At 47.8% G+C, this 16,348-nt stretch overlaps 1 protein-coding gene across 1 annotated transcript in view; it reads left to right on the forward strand.

The window, feature by feature from the left end:
* TMED6 (transmembrane p24 trafficking protein 6) overlaps positions 1–16,348 on the forward strand; it is a 99,979-nt gene that overhangs the window by 79,389 nt on the left and 4,242 nt on the right. The gene's annotated exons all lie outside the window — the stretch shown is intronic.

The raw sequence follows: 16,348 nt of genomic DNA on the forward strand, positions 1-16,348 counted from the left end.
TCTGCAGATTTAGGTTTAGAAAGGCGTTTATCTCACCCTTGTAAAAGTTCAATAAACGCCCTTGAACTGTTGATACAATGCCTTTCTTACAGTACAGATTTGTTTTGTGGGATTCTGGAAGCTCGCTATTTGCACTCAAGGGAGTGTTAGTGGGTTTTTAGAGTGTTCAGGGTTTGGGGGGACCATTTGGGGTAGGTCCTACGCGGATAGGAGCGGACTTGGTGGTGGTTAGAGGAATGAGGGAGTTGTTTAGCCAGGAGTCCAAGAGCTCTGTGGGTAAGGGTCTAGCTGTGGTCAGGAGTAAGAGAAGGGTGCTTAGCACCTCTGCCAGGTCTGGTAGTACCTTGCCCTTGTTCCAGCACTTGAACTAGGATATATGGATAGCGGATGGCATGGGGTGTGGTGGATGTGTGAGGATGGAGAAAGGTATGACAGATGGGGGGTTGGGCAGTGGACGTGGTGATGAGGTCAGAAGAGCTGAAAATGGCATTAAGGGTTGGCCAGCAGTAGGAGTTGACCTCCGATATGGCCGATGTTGAGTGCTTCAAGGCTGTCGACCAGTGGAATTGTCATGTAGTTGATGGGGAGGTTGAAACAGATCTTAAAAAGTCTACCAGAAGGGTGAGTGCCGGGTGGATAACTAGAATGGCTGCTAGTGAGTCACAGACTGTTGGCAAAGTATGTCGTACCCCGGGAGCCTGTAGAAGAGTAGGAAGCTGTGTGAGAGTAGGCAAGAAGAGAGAAAGTTTGACTAGGAGGGATCACTGTGAGCTGTGCTGGGTGTTTCAGTTGAGGTGATATGGATACAAGGTTTGTGCAGGATGGCTAATCCGCCTCCTTTGGAAGGTCTGTTGTGTGTGATGAGTCAGTAGTCAGGTCGGAACGCTTTGTGGGCTATAGGCTCGAGGTCGTCCGAGAACCAGGTTTCGGTGATGAAGAGAAGGTCAGGGTTCTCGGGGGTTAGGAGATCAAAGATGCTGTGTTTGTTCTTGGCTATGGAGCGGGCATTAAAGGGGAGGCAGGTAACTGTCAGAGGTAGAGACAGCTGTGTTTACCTGGGTGTCCGGGGTGGGCTCGGCTGCAATGGTCGGGTCGTCGGATGGAGGGTGTTCGTGGTGGGGATAGGGTTGATTGGGAGAGCAGTGTTATAGGACTGACGGAGGTGGTCAGGGAGGGGAGGGGAATACTGCAGTTGGTGTGGAGCGGGCATCGAGTGGCTAGGGAGTGGGAAGAGATCGGGACCAGTCATAGATCTTTGATATAGTAGTGGCGTGGGAAAGGGGGTTTGGGTGGTGGTGAATAATGGCTCAGAGAGATGAGGGGTGGTGGTGAGAGATGGAGGGTACTACAGAGGTGTCTGGCTAGTTGATAGGGGATGGTTTACAGGGGCAGGGCTAGGAGGGAGGGGATTGAGGGAGAGAGAAGGGTGGGGCACCGTCTACAACAAGGGGGAGGGGTGCTGGGGAGGTACGGGCAAAGTGGTAGTGGGGTAGAAGAGGGGCAGTGGAACGAGTGGTATAGGGCAGGTGAGGCATGCAGAGTAGAGGGTGAGGGTCATCGTCTACCTCAGAGCTCTTTTGGTTTGGGTGCTGAGAGTGTGTGCAAGAGTTGGGGGGGGTCAGCGGGAAAGGAGATCGAGGCGATAGTTCTTCAAAGGGCACAACGCGCTAGTCACAGTGAAGGGGCTTGCCGGGGGTGTGGCCATTTGGGGGTGGTCAGTGAGGTTCAGAAGGTGAAAGCAGGGTGGGCAATGCTTACCGAGGTGGGTGTGGTCGGGGCAAGGGAGGAGGAAGCACCGGGTAGGGGAAGGGCATAAACTGTCACAGCATCCCTTTTAGTAGTGGCGAGAGTGCGAGACAGGTCGAGTGTGTGTGATGGAGGGTGTCTGTTTGGAGGGTGCTGTGGGACAGGGTTGGTTGGGTTGAGGGGAGCCTCCCTTTGTGTGAGAGGTGAGCTGGGGGAGGGGTCTTATGGACTCTGCATTTGTAGCTGTGGGGCTGGAGAAGGGGGGGGCAGAAGGATAGCAGTGTGTATTTCTGAAAGAAGGCCCAAGGGTTGAGCTAGCAGAGGAGCTGTATTTTTGGGAGTGCCAGAGAGCTCGTCTGGACTGGGAGTTGGACGCATGGGAATGGGACACTATGTGGGGAGGGAAAGTGGATAGGGGAGGAAGGTAAGAGACAGGGAATGGGCAGGGGATGAAGCAAACAGTGCAGGGGTCAGTTGATTCTGCCAGAGTGCTGCTCTTGTCTGAGAATTGGAGGTAAGAAGTGGGAGGCTGTGGGATCTCAGTGAGGTAAGGAGGGGTTGGAGTTTTGAGGGGGAGCCAACGCCGGAGTTTGGTAGGGGCATTTTCAGTGGGCGAGTGAAGGTGTGCCGGGGAGTTCCTCTGGTTAGGGAGGTGGGTTGTGTGCAATGGTTGCGATGCGTGAGAGGGAGTGTGGAATAGGAGTGGGAGACTGGAGTGGCAAGATTTTGTGAGATGTGAAGTGGATGCAGGACTGAGGATGAAGGTCAGGTGTGAGTCAGAGTATCTGAAAGCTCAGTGGGTATGAGAGAGATGTAGTATGTTTTGAGGGCAGGTGTGTATTTGAGGGATTGTGTGTGCATGTGGCACAGTGTTTGGGAAAAAGGGTGCGTGGGTGAATGATTAAGTGTGAGGGGATCTGGTCCGGAGGTGTTTGAAAGCTCCATTTGTGAATGAGTATGTGGGGGTGTGGTGGGAGGCGGGGTGTGTGTGCATGATTCAGGATGAGCATTGTAAAGGGTTCGAGGAGGAGGGTTTGAGGATAGTTGATCTGGGGAGGGTGGAGGACGTGAGAGTGGGAGGTGTAGGGTGTATGAGGTGTTCTGCAGTGCTCGAGAGCTGCTGGTTTGTGGGAGCAGCGGTGCATGGTGAGCGGTAGTGTGTGCCTGGGTGAGTGCAGTAGTGATGTACTGGAAGGTGAGGGGCTGGGGATCAAGGTAGTGCAAGTGTCTGACTTGGGGGGTATGCCGAGTGCCATGGTTGTGTAAGGGTGCGGCTGGAAGTGGGCAGGTTGGAGGCACTGGGGTGGAGTAATGCTGGGGGGTGACCGAGATTGTGGTACTACTGTAGATGTGAGGGCTAGATTGAGAGTCAGATCAGTGCGAGACGTGCCCGGAGTAAAGGCACAAGTGTCTAGTGCATCTGGGTTGGTGAGGATTTAAAATGGGGATACAACCAGCAAATGCATTACCACCTAGATTTGGGACACCTGGGTTAAGGGCGAAGGGCATCCGGTGGGTGCACCACAGTAAAATTAGTAACCCCTGGGCTTGGGATGGCTGGACCTAAAATAGGCAATCAAAAAAAAAAAAACTCAACTGGGAACCACCTGAATGCAACAGGTTCTTACAAATTGCTCCTGTTGAGCTCAATTCATGCCGAATATACTTCTGTCGTTCTTTAGAAAAATGTCGATGTTTCTCTTAATTTGAATCTCATTACCTGTTTATCAAGGTATCAGTATCGTTCATTCATCCAAAAGTATTTAAATCAGTATAATGCCTTCTTCATATGTAAAATTGTTCAAAAATGTGTTTATTCACACGAATGTAGAGGCAAAAAAAGACCATGAGGGCAATATAAAACACAAACAAGCCAATGCATTTCGGTGCTGCGCACCATTGTCAGGGCCAAGTATTTAACAATAATTTCTAAAATAATTACATATATTTGTTCATGCACATTTGTTCAATCACATCAAACCCATGTGTTATAGACCCGTTGATATCCAAATCATATTTACATACCAATGTAGTTTTCAATCCATTTAGCGCGGTACCCATAAAGAAAATGAAAGTATCAGGAAGTTATGTTTAACATAATTGCCAATGGTGATTGTCATATAAAGCTAGTGGTACAGTCAATCTCATACCTTTCTGTCTGTGTCTTGTGCCTATTTTGGAACTCATGTGTATCAATTCCCAACTGTTCAACTCTATTGCAAGAGCGTTGTGATAACCTGCAATGTCTGTCTAAATTAATAACCTTTCCAATTACATCAAGTAGTGATCTGTATAGAACGAAGTTCGCAGTGTCTCTTATTCACTTCTTCCTTTCTCGACGGATCACTGCTCTCTGGGTGCACGTGCGAGACCGCGCTGCACTCAGAAGCTTTATGTGTTGCCATGGCGACAATTGAGTCCAGCTTCCTGGGCTGCGCATCGGGTCCCCCCCTCCCATGGATACGGGAGGGCGGGACCTAAGTCTCCATGGCAATGAGTTATGTCTTGAGCCCTCACCTCAGGTGGCGAGGATATTCCGAAGAATGCATCCAGGACTGCCCCGATGAATTGGAGCATTTGGGATGGTATCATGTGGGACTTTTTGAATTGGAGGGAGAAGCAGAGTCTGTGGAGGGAGTGGCAGGTGGAGCAGCGATGTTATAGGACCTGTTTGGGAGAATGTGCTCTGGTCAGCCAATCGTCCAGGTAGGAGTAGACCTGAACACCCCCTCCCCCCCTCACATGAGACTCGCTGCCATCACCGCCATCACCTTGGTGAAACCCCTCGATGGGAGGTCAGCACAAATGGCAGAATTCTGAACTGATAATGAGAACCTCCAAGGGCGAACCTCAGGTACCTTCTGTGCTTGTGATGAATTGGCACATGAAATTAAGCATCCTGAAGGTCCAATGATAACATCCAGTCCTAAAATGGGAGGGCCTGAAGGAAAAAGGAAATTGTTCTTCCTGAGGAACTTGGTCAAGTCCAAGATGGGTCTCAATCATCCGTCCTTCTTGGGGATTAGAAAGTAAGGAGAGTGCCAACCCTTGTTCCTCTCCACTACAGGTACTGGTTCCATAGCACCTTTCTCCAGCAGGGTCACGATTTCATGAACAAGGAGCAGATATGGAACTTTGAAAGAGTTGTTCCTTGGTGGATGATACAGAGGCCTTTTTAAATGGGACGGCGGTAACCCTGGGTACTGTTTTCAATGCCCATGCATCTGAAGTAATACCCCCCCATTCTTGCAGATACTTTGAGTGTCTGCCTCCCACCAGGGTTTTGTAGACTAAGCCCTCAGAGAGGTTTTGTGGCAGCTGATGCAGCAGCTAAGGTTAAAGCAGCCGTTACCTGGGAGATCTTAGCACCTCTTCACCATCCACCACAGGGGAATCTTCTCGGACCTCTGATTCGAAAGTCCTCTCCCTCTTCCAACTGAGAAGTAATAGCGAAAGGACCTGCCCTTCCAAGTTGTTCCAGTGGGGCGAGTTTGTGGCTGTCCGATTGCGGCACCAAGGGATTTGGCTGCTGCTTTGGAGGTCTGCAGTTTCTACAGGCTCTCGTCAGTCTTGCTGCCAAATAAATGTGTGTCGTCAAAGGGCATGTTAAGAAGTGTGGATTGCACTTCTGGAGCAAAACCAGACTCTCTCAACCAGGCAACTCTGCGCATTACAGTGCTAGCCGCCATAGCTCTGCTGATACGGTCATTCTGAAGGGATTCGCACATTGCATCTTAACAATATTTAGAAAACAGTCTTTCTTCCCCTTCGGGAATATGTTCAGCCGCAATCGATATATATTCCCATAGGGTAAATGTGAATTTAGCCAGTGCACACGTGGCATTTGCCGACTTAATGGCCATACTTCCCGCAGAGAAGACCTTTTTTGCCATCCCTGTCATGGGGAATTTTTAGGTATGCATTCTCTTTAGATGTGGAGGCCTGTACCACCAAACTTTCTGGTGTTGGATTTAACAGGGGGTCGCTGCTTGAAGTTCTGTATTTGCTTGTTAATTTTTGTATTTATTGCTGGAATTAATTATGGTGTCTCCCAGTTGGCATTGACCAGCATTTGTAAGGCTAAATGAAAGGGAAGATAGTCCTCCTGTGGTCCCTTATATGAACATATCTGTAAATTCATCCTGCTCAAAAGGAGATGCAGTAGTACGCCAGCCCAGATATTCTATGACTCTAGTAGACATTAGTTGTCTACGACTCATCGGCATGGTCTGAGGGATCTGGTCTTCCAAATAAAATTTCAGGAGAAGTGTTTTTCCCACTTGCAGTTTGCAGAGTCTCATGTAGATCTTTTATCCTCGAGTCCCCCTATATCAGAGTCCCTGGGACACCTTGTGTCCCACATTGCAATCCAAAGGACGAGATTCATCAAAAAGGCTCATTTTCTACATAATAAATGTAACAAAGTGACTTACAAAAAAAGTCTATCCCTGGTATTGGGGTAAAAGAGTCTAGTTTTTTTTCAAACACCTTTGAGGATTTTGTCACATGAGCGGACAACGGTGTTGAAGTCTTCGATGCCGTCGAGGGCTTCAACAACTGAGGTGTTGAAGATTTTTTGGACAATTGTGTAGTCTTTCGGCATCCTTGACTTTGAAGATTTTCCCTCCGAAGCAGTTTTTTCTCGACCGAACCTCTGAAGGTTCCCGAGGAGTTTTCTCCTGGACACCCGGGCCCGAGAGCGCACAGGTTTTGTCTTTTGCCTTCTCCTTGTGGGGTTTCTCGACATGGGCATAACTTGCTTTTCTTTGAGGTGGTTGAGGCCGCATTCTCAAATACTTGAAGCATTGTTAGTCGGAATCTCTCCCATTCAGCCGGTGAGGCCGATTTGGTCGGGCAATCAACCCGTTCCGAGGAACTCGACGAAGACGGCAATCTGCGATGCCTTTTCTTCCAATGCCATGATGTTGCTGACGAGTGGCGAGACCCACTCCTGTATCGAGATCTTTTAGCTTCCTTCCGATGAGGAGGGTCTCCTCCCGATTTGGAGTATCGATTTTTCAACGGAGTCGGAGGGGATTTATGCGACGTACCTTCAGCTAACTTCCTTCTACGCTCTTTCAAGGCTTTCAGTCATCGATAGGCAGGATCCACACTCTGTTTTATGATTCGATCCCAAGCACCACAGACCCACCCGATGGGGATCCGTAAGGGACATTTTCTCCCCGCATTCGTGTCATTTTTTGAACCCCGATCTTGGGAGTCATTGCCGACGAAGATGGCATTATTTTTCCCAAAATTCAATACGTTTCTCAAAGGAACAGAAGTGCGCAGACCTTCCAAAGCGATAGCTCGCATGGAAAAGCAGAACTTAAGCTGCACGCGCTATGTACCAGTGATGACCGACATCCAGACGGGAGGCCTTGGAGGGACAGAGCCGACAGGCATCGACACGCAGCACCCCCTGCTGGGACACAATGCATTCAGAGGAAGTGATCACTAGGCTGTGTGGCGGTTTAGAAGGATGAGACAGACCAGGGTTCACCATGTTTTTACTTTTATTTAAACCAAAGAGAAAAGGCCCAATTTTTCCTAATCTATGGATTGCCCTACCTAATCCAACTAAAACAAGGGTGCTTGTCATCAGGGTGGCAGTCCAAAACTAACATGTCCTGACCCTACTGCTAATCTTAAACTAAAGACCAGGAGAATGACGACTTCCAACTTAAGTGTCTCGTTATAAATATGAAATAGTCATTCAGTGAAAAGTTTATTTCAGATACTATGATCCATAAAACACAAAAACATTACATACATCTATAAACTAACAAAATTCATAAAATATCTTCCTTAAGATCATATACAAAAACCATATCATGCATTGGGAAAATAACTGCAGTGAAATAGCATTAAAAATAATACAAAAAAGAGAGCAATGCCCAAGCAGTGAAAACGGAGTCAGCACTCAAAAGGAAAGTGAGCCGCTTTAGTAGCGGATCTCCGCCTTCTTAAGAGCAGGTATCGGAGTTGCTCTCAGAATCCCTGTATACCCTGTACAAAGAGTATGGACGAGAGTATGGAGCAGACGAGTGAGTAAGAGGATGGGTTCATAAGAGCGAGTAAGTCCGTAGAGCGGATGAGTGCGTAGAGCGGACGAGTGCCTAAACCGGACGTGTGCCTAGGGCGGTCAGATGTGTAGAGCGGGTGAGTGCATAGAGCGGGTGAGTGCATAGAGCGGGTGAGTGCCTAGAACGAAAGAGTGCATAGAGCGGATGAGTATGTAGAGCCGCCGAATGCGTAGAACGGACAGAATGGGTGAAGTATATGGATGGAATGAGTGAGGTACATGCATAGAACGAGTGACGTATGTGGAAGGAACGGGCGCCGTATGCGGAAGGAACGGGCGCCGTATGCGGAAGGAACGGGCGCCGTATGCGGAAGGAACGGGCGCCGTATGCGGAAGGAACGGGCGCCGTATGCGGATGGAACGGGCGACGTATGCGGATGGACCGGGCGACATATACGGATGGAACGGACGACGTATGCGGATGGAACGGTTGAAGTGGATGAAGGGAACTAAACAACTTAAAATACACGGAAGGGATCGGAGTACATAGAACAGATTCGAATGCATGAAACAGATTGAGTGCGTGGGGCAGACGGGAGTGCGCGGGGCAGACGGGAGTGCGCGGGGCAGACGGGAGTGCGCGGGGCAGACGGGAGTGCGCGGGGCAGACGGGAGTGCGCGGGGCAGACGGGAGTGCACAGAGCGGAGCGGACGGGAGTGCACAGAGCGGAGCGGACCGGAGTGCACAGAGCGGAGCGGACCGGAGTGCACAGAGCGGAGCGGAGCGGAGTGCACAGAGCGGAGCGGAGCGGACCGGAGTGCACAGAGCGGAGCGGACCGGAGTGCACAGAGCGGAGCGGACCGGAGTGCACAGAGCAAAGCAGAACGGAGCAAAAGGAGCAGACTGGAGTACATGGAACGGATTGGAGCGCATAGAATTTCATGACTTGCATAGAATGGTTTGGAGCACACAAACGTTTGAGAGAACATATAACCCATCATATCACATCACCATGCGAACTTTGGTTCGCACGGGTGTTCAACCTACCAGCACCTTCAGGCCATACCAATGGTACATAAGGCGCTATATAAATGCAAAATGACATAACATAAAACAGCAACACATGAGCCAGATCTTCTAAGTAATGGCCGCACACCGGGCACCCGGCAGAATCCAGAAACCCTTTCCAACTTGCTGTATTCCCTTGCAAGAGAAGGCAGTCCAACCTTGCCCTAGTAATTAGCCACTGGTCTTTCTTATAGGAACCCCAAATTAGATAAGGTTGGATCACAAGCGGCCTACTAATCAACGTATGTAGTTGTACAGATTTATCGCTGTACTCTAAAAGTGTTCTTTTCCTCACAAAGGGCTCACCCAACACAGATTTTTTTTAACTATTCCCCTCTGCTTTTGTTAGTAATAAACCTGGCGGAAAAAGAGCACTTACATTAGCCTCTCCAAGGGCTTTGGCGATCTAGTCAAGCCAAGGGATTCTGTGCCACCCCACCCAGCCCAATACAGACCGGATGATGAAGTGGCAGAGAGATGCATGTTCATTTGCCCACAACCGAACCCAGAATAAGCTCAAGGACGGAGCTAACGCCCAATGGTCCTCCCAAAACTCCAATTGCAATTCTCGATGAATAGATATGCATGCCCCCGAGTTCGGGAGGCCCAACAGTCTCCTAAAGAATTTATTCCCGTTCACTTGTACTTTGTGAGCCCTCTAAAAACGCCATAGAGGTGCACCATACATTATAACTGCCTTGGCTTGCTCAACATACATTTTAGAAATCACCTCCAAAGGCTGACCCTCACACCTTGACATAAATCGAAAGATGCCACCTATTTGCTGACTCATTTTAGCCTATTGTTTGGATAGGTGGGACTTCCGAGTTAGAGCTTCCGAGAAGCTTATCCCCAAATAATCAAAAACGTAACCCTAGGGATAACTTCTCCGGCACAGAGCATCGGTCTCATTGCCACTGGCCGTTTTCTGCCCACACAGGCCATCAGCCAATTTTTTAGTATTCATTTTTAACCCTAGTTCACACATAAAAGTTGTGTAAGCATTTATCAAAATCTTTAATGCTCTCGGGGTTCTGGCTAGCAATACGGTATTGACGTATGCTAGCACAGGAAAAGCCTGTGCCCCCAGAACCAAAAGGTCAGCCAAGATGTTTGTAAGATATAATGAAAGGCCATTAATATATAGACAAAAGCAAATTGGGGCCAGCACACAACCCTGCCGCACACCACAACCGACCCTGAAGCATGTCGTACAGTGTTCCCCCGGACCACTGCGCACACAAGCCTCATTGTCTGTGTGAATGTCAACTAGGACCCTCAGTATGTCCCCCCGGGCAGCCCAAGGACCCAAGCACGGCCCAGAGCTTTGCCCTGTCTACCTTATAAAAAGCCGTACTCAGGTCCATGAATGCTAGGTACACCACCTCACCCCTAAAAAAGACCGATTTAGCCTCAAGAAGATACAGATTAAGGCTCTGTTCCATAGTTCCGACTCCCGGATGAAAACCAAGCTGGATGTCTGATAAAACCGATTTTTCCGACAACCATGTTTCGATATGTTCAAACAAGACTCAACCAAAAATTTTAAAAGAGGAATCCAACAGTGAAATAGGTCTATAAGCACTGGGACTGGCCTGGTCTGCTTTTTTAAAAATTGGAAAAATGATAGCCCTTTTCCACGAAGGGGGATAACTACCAGATTCCATACAGGCATTGAACACCACCATTAATAGTGGTGCCCACAAATCCAAAGGATCCTGAAACAGATCTGATGGAATCATGTTCGGGCCTGCCGCCAGATTATGGGCTTGCTGGTTGATGGCCTTCTTTACTTCCTCCACTTCAAATTTTAAACAGGATGCGGTTTGATCTGCCCATTGAGGTCACTACCCCAAACAAACTCCCAAAGTGCTCTATCCATGCCCCTACCTCTACATAGGTCCCACTACCCACATTGGACATGCATCCGACAGAGCCACCCTTCACAAACTCCCAAAAAGCCTTCTGATCCCTTTGTTTAGCTGCATTCAAAAAGCCCTCCCAGGAGACCCCTTCAATTTCCAGTTTCCTTCTTTTGCGCTCTATTTGATAAAATGCTCTAGCCTGCGTGATTGCTCTTCTGCTAGATGTTGGATCCTTTAGAGTCTCCAGCAGTCCTCTCTTCGCCCCTCTACAGGCCTCATCAAACCACCCCTTCTGCAGAGCTCCCCCCTTGGCCTGGATTGCTATCGTAAATTTACTGGAGAGGGCACCCACTAGCTCCACAAATGTATCCACAATTAACCTCAATGGTAAACTATCTCCCAGTATGCCAGCCAAAAAGGGTTCATTCTCCACAATCGATTCATAATGCAATTTCTCCTCCAAAATAGTCCCCCATTTAATTCTTTAGAGCCAATAGTCACCCCCTTCACTGGACAGGGAGCGACGACCGATGGTACCCCTACCCCCAGCAATCCTGTTCAGGACAAACGGATAGGGCGGTGATCACTGTTCACATCAGGGATCACCTCAAAGTCTGTTCCCAAAAACTCACCGAAATACAAAAATAATCGATTGTCGAGGAGCCCAAATGGTTAATAAAAGTCACCTGGCCTGGAATATCTGGGCCAGGCGACCATTAACAGTACGTAATCCCCATTCAATCAACCACAAGCACATTTGCAAACCCTTTAAGCATACCCTTTCATCCCTCATGCTTGCAGCAGGGATACTCATGGACAAATCCTCCAATGGATCTAAGAGGTCCTTAAATACGCCCATTTCCATTTTGATGTTATAATCACCTCCCCAAATATACAATTCATTTCTATTCCTACCTGCAGACAACAGGTTCTCAAGAAACCCTTTAACCTTTGTTGATCTATCAGCCTCCGAGATATGCGGGCTATTATAAAAATGTATAATGCAGATCGATTCACCCCTTACAGTAGACAGATGAACCACCTGCAAATAATCCATACTTGTATCAATCACCTTGATCCTACAATTTAACGAGGTCTTAATCAGAATAGACAGACACCCATAACATCTGTCCCTCGATTTTTTCTTAGCCTGAATTCCATAAGAAACTACCATCTAATTGCAGGGTATCCATTGCCCAAGTTTCTTGTAAAAGGATCACTTCATTGGCTTGAAGAAACTTAACAGGACCATTATCCAACTTCCTCTTTGAGCCTGCGATATTCCAGGAAAGCAGGAGAAACTCTACGGGTTTACTTGCCTCAAGATTACCGACCAAAATAGCTACCATCAATTGCTCTCCCATTCTTATCTCAGGATCATGGCAGCCATCTGGAACAACCAGCTGTCAGTCCAGATCCTCACACGAAGTGAGGATCTTGAACTGATTGGCCAACTCCAGAGCGACAGAGGGGGCCCTTTCCTTGTTATCGGTCGGCCCTCTTTCATGGGGATTAGGCTGCAGCCGCCCACAGTGTCACAATCAGGTACTGGGCCAACTGCAATATTCCCTTTCCCCGCCTCCCCCCACCCCCCTTCTGCCCTACTTCCCCAAGACTGACCCCAGGCTGCCTGACCCTCACATAGAAGTAATCCAAGGGGAGAAGCTTATTGAAAAGTCTATTACTATTTGGTTTAAGACCTCAGGCAAGGTTGGAGCTCAAAAGATAACCAGCCATAGTTGCATCCGAAAAAGTCACCACTACACAATCACCAAGCAGATTTGTGGGCCAACTACCAACCCAGCCCACTCTTCTAGCCATACATTGCAGGATCTACCTTGGCCCCATCAAATTGGAGTTAAGCCAATGCGATGCTTTATTAATTAGGGAGAGGGTTGATTCAAAGCTGCCCTTAGGGAGACCAGTAATAATCCCCACAAACGGAACTGCTTTCGGTGGTATGTTTAAAATTGTTTGATCCCCTAGCCCTTGTGAAGAGACAGTCTCCTCAATGACTTTATCCCTCTCTAGGTTGCAAATAGACCCTTATCCCTACCTTATGAGCCACATACCCTTCATCCATATCCACTACAATTGCAATGGATGATTGCTGATTTAACTCTTCCACGGCAATGTTGCTACTGGGGGAATGTCCACCCTTCATTGACGCGCACAAAGCACAGGGCCCAAAACCAGCCACCCCTTCCAACTTAGCTTTAGCCAGATCACACATCTTCATTGAAAGGGCTCTGATAGAATCATCCATAATTGCTAAAGTATTTAAGACCCCCGCCTTCAGTCCCTGCAGCGATTTTAAGATCAACTGGACAGGCTTTAATTTATCATCAAGTAGGGATTCCAACCACACCTTATCCCCCTCACAAACTGAGGAGGAATCCAAATCCAAACTGGCATGGCCCACGGACATTGGGCTACCCAACCTTGAAATACCCAATATAGATGATTCCTGCTACTTCTCCTGTACTACCCCCAAACCCTCTATGGCCGCACCCTCAAGCCTCTCCTCACATTGCAAGGGTCCTGGGCCATCAACTCCATTACAATGGCCCCCTAGCAAGGGAGCTACCTCTCGAGGCTAGCTCTGCTGCATTCATGCAGCTCACTATCTTATTGGCCATTGCATCCATATAGGAATCAGGGGATCTCTGGGATGCATTAGATACAGGTTTGGGGGGGCTTTTACCCACTTTAGTGGTTTTAAAATTCTTAGGTTTTTTCGCCCCCTTCCCTGAGCCCCCCGCTCCTCCTGATCTCCCCTCATCCCCAACTTTTCTTTTCCCCCATCGATTTAATGGCACAAGTGGTTGGTAAAACAGAGGCACAGTAGATCAATGGAACAGTGGAACAGTGCAACAATAAGAACAAATAGAATCTGATAAAAACTTGCAGCACCGTTCATTCACTGACAATGCCCAAAATGCATCAATAAAACCCTATACAAAAACAGTATAATACAATATAAACAGGTGCAGACCCGCGCACCCCCATTTACCGATTATAATGATTTAGTAGTACAATAAAATCAATTAGCAAATAGCAATGAATACCAATTAATACTAGTACAAAGGTTTACTTGGACATACTAGGACCTAAAAATAAAGACACCACTGGAGTATGAAAGTCATAAGAGGCGCCAACAAAAAAAAAAAAAGGGGGGGGGGGAGAATGAACTCGCAGCCCCCCACCTACTGACCCAAAGAAAAAGCGGGTGGGGGAGAGAACACTCTTCGCAGCCACCTAAAGCCCCCTAATCCAAATCCAATCCAGAATGGTCCCAGACCCACTCCAACTAAAACTCAAGATGGTCCTTTACTTTTTGTTTTCTCCAACATGAAAGAAGGACAAGAAAACAAACAAAGATAACAACAAAGGTAGCGGGTAGTGGTTAAACGGCTAGGCGGCTAGCGGATAACAAGTAACACCCCTACCACTACCACTGCCGCTACCACTGTTGCCAAAAAGGTTTTCCAATATAGACCAATGCACCTCAGAAAAGAGCGAACTGTCAAATTGAACACCACATCAATAAGGTGTATGCCATACACAGCCAGAGGGCGGGAAACGCCCGGCAGCTTAAGGAGCTGCCAGAGTCCGACACCCCACCCCCCCGCCCTCAAAAAAGTTCAAAATAAAAATGCAGTCTGTGAGCCCACTGACAGTACCCGATAAGCAAAAAGTTCTCTGCACACAGGCCAGTCACCCTTCTGCTCCTGGAGGACCAATATTTCTTACTTGATCGCCTCTCCAACTGCCGGGACAGCTTCAAGTTGAGATATAAAGACAAGCCACAACAATCCTAGCTACTGCCAAATCGAAGGACGCCAAGGACTCTATTTTCTTCACTGGTTCATTCAGTTCTTTTACATTACTATTCCATATACTATAGTGTGTTCATCTTGGCTTTCTTAAAGTGTCATCCTCAGGGTTATTGACCCCCATCTTCTGTCTTAAAAATGAGCATTCTCTCTTTCTCCTTGGATGTTATAGCTACTTTCTCTGTGGGACTAATTCTTAGGTCTCAGCCAGTTTCCTCCCCCGTTGATGCATTACAGTCTTTTTGTACTTGGGTATTAGATCTCTACTTTTCTTAGGCTTCTCAGTGTTACTATTCCAAGTAAAAGGGGTCCCGTAGTTCTGTTCATTCCTCTTACAACTTTCCGTACTACTGGGACGAGTAGGAGAAATCCAGTAGTTCGGTTTAGTCTTCTTATACTTCTCCCAATTAGGGTATTGCCACGAGACAGCTGCCCCTCTCCCAGTTCTCCCGCTCTGACAGTTACCTTCCTGGATGTGGGATCACTTCAACGGGCGGGTTTCTCTGCTCAGGCTTCAGTTTTTGGATGCAGAATAGCTTCTTTGCTTTGGTCTAGTCTCCAGCACAGCTCTGCGTGCTTCCAAGACGGTGGGAGCTCTGGTAGAATGTCCATCTCTCTTCTCCCCCCCCGGACGACCACAAGTTACATCGGCTTCACTTCTCTGCTGTCTTTCGCCATAAGGTACAACTCAGGATACCGCACACTGATTACCTCGGCACAGAGATCCTTCTCCCCTTCCACCGGCTGCCACAGTTCAGGAGGGAGTCCCTCCAGGGATACTCCTTAACTCCATAGCCTCTCCGTAGGCTCTCCGCGTAAAGGCCCTCTTGGCAGTCACGAGACCAGTGCCTCCGTCTGACCCGTTTGAAACTCTATCCACGTTTGGCTGGGTCCTCCCCTTTTTATGATGCCATGAGGTTTTCCCAGATTCCAGGCGTAGTCCTTTCTCTGTGTTTAGGTCAGACTCTTTAACTCCATTGGGCTTCATCTCAAGTGTCAGGCAGTTCATTCTTTATTACTGTTTGAAGTCCACTCGTTTCAGTACCAAACAGACCTTCAGCAAAGGTACTGCAGTAACAAATGTAGGACTACTCTGGTGTTACAGATATTTCATGGTTATGAAAAGGGAGTTCCTTTGTGGAGCAGGATTCCTTATCCCCAACAGGAAGTGCAAGTTAAGGCTAGTGCCCAGTTAGTCGCCAGAGCAGGACAGGTTGGGGGTGAGCAGGGTGGTAAACTTTGGGTCTTTAAGCAAACTAACTGTTCCTACGTGTTATGTGAATTAAGAATATTGCGCTGTCATCTTCCACTACATATAGTTGCACAAATGATACATGAGAATATTAATTCTAGGCTAATGATTATTTTTACTGATAGTTGTACTCAAAGTACAATAAAGAGATTCTTATACAAGGTTGACAAAATCTAAAAGGTCTGCTGGGGTCAAAAATAAGATGCATCTTCAGAATGGGTCTAGGCTATGTAAAGTTATCAGACCTAGGGGAAGTGCCCCAGGGTGGCCTAATGCAAAGATATTAGCAAGATCAGTTCCAGCAGGAGTTATAGAAGGTTTTTACTGCTGGGCATATTACACACAAGCGCATTCTGGGGTTCACAAAGAACAGAGAATATGCAAAACAAAGAAGAAAATGGACTCTTTGGCTGCCCTGTGCTAAAGATGAATTGATCAACCCCATATATCAAGTAGAATCACCAAAACAAACGTTGGAATGTTTATGAAGGTGTGGTTCCAACACAATTTGTAGCAATGTAATAGTTTATGATTTCATGTAAACGTTCGGTGTAA

Source organism: Ambystoma mexicanum, chromosome 1q, assembly GCF_040938575.1.
Source record: "Ambystoma mexicanum isolate Mex_15411 chromosome 1q, UKY_AmexF1_1, whole genome shotgun sequence".
In the NCBI taxonomy this organism is placed as follows: Eukaryota; Metazoa; Chordata; class Amphibia; order Caudata; family Ambystomatidae; genus Ambystoma; species Ambystoma mexicanum.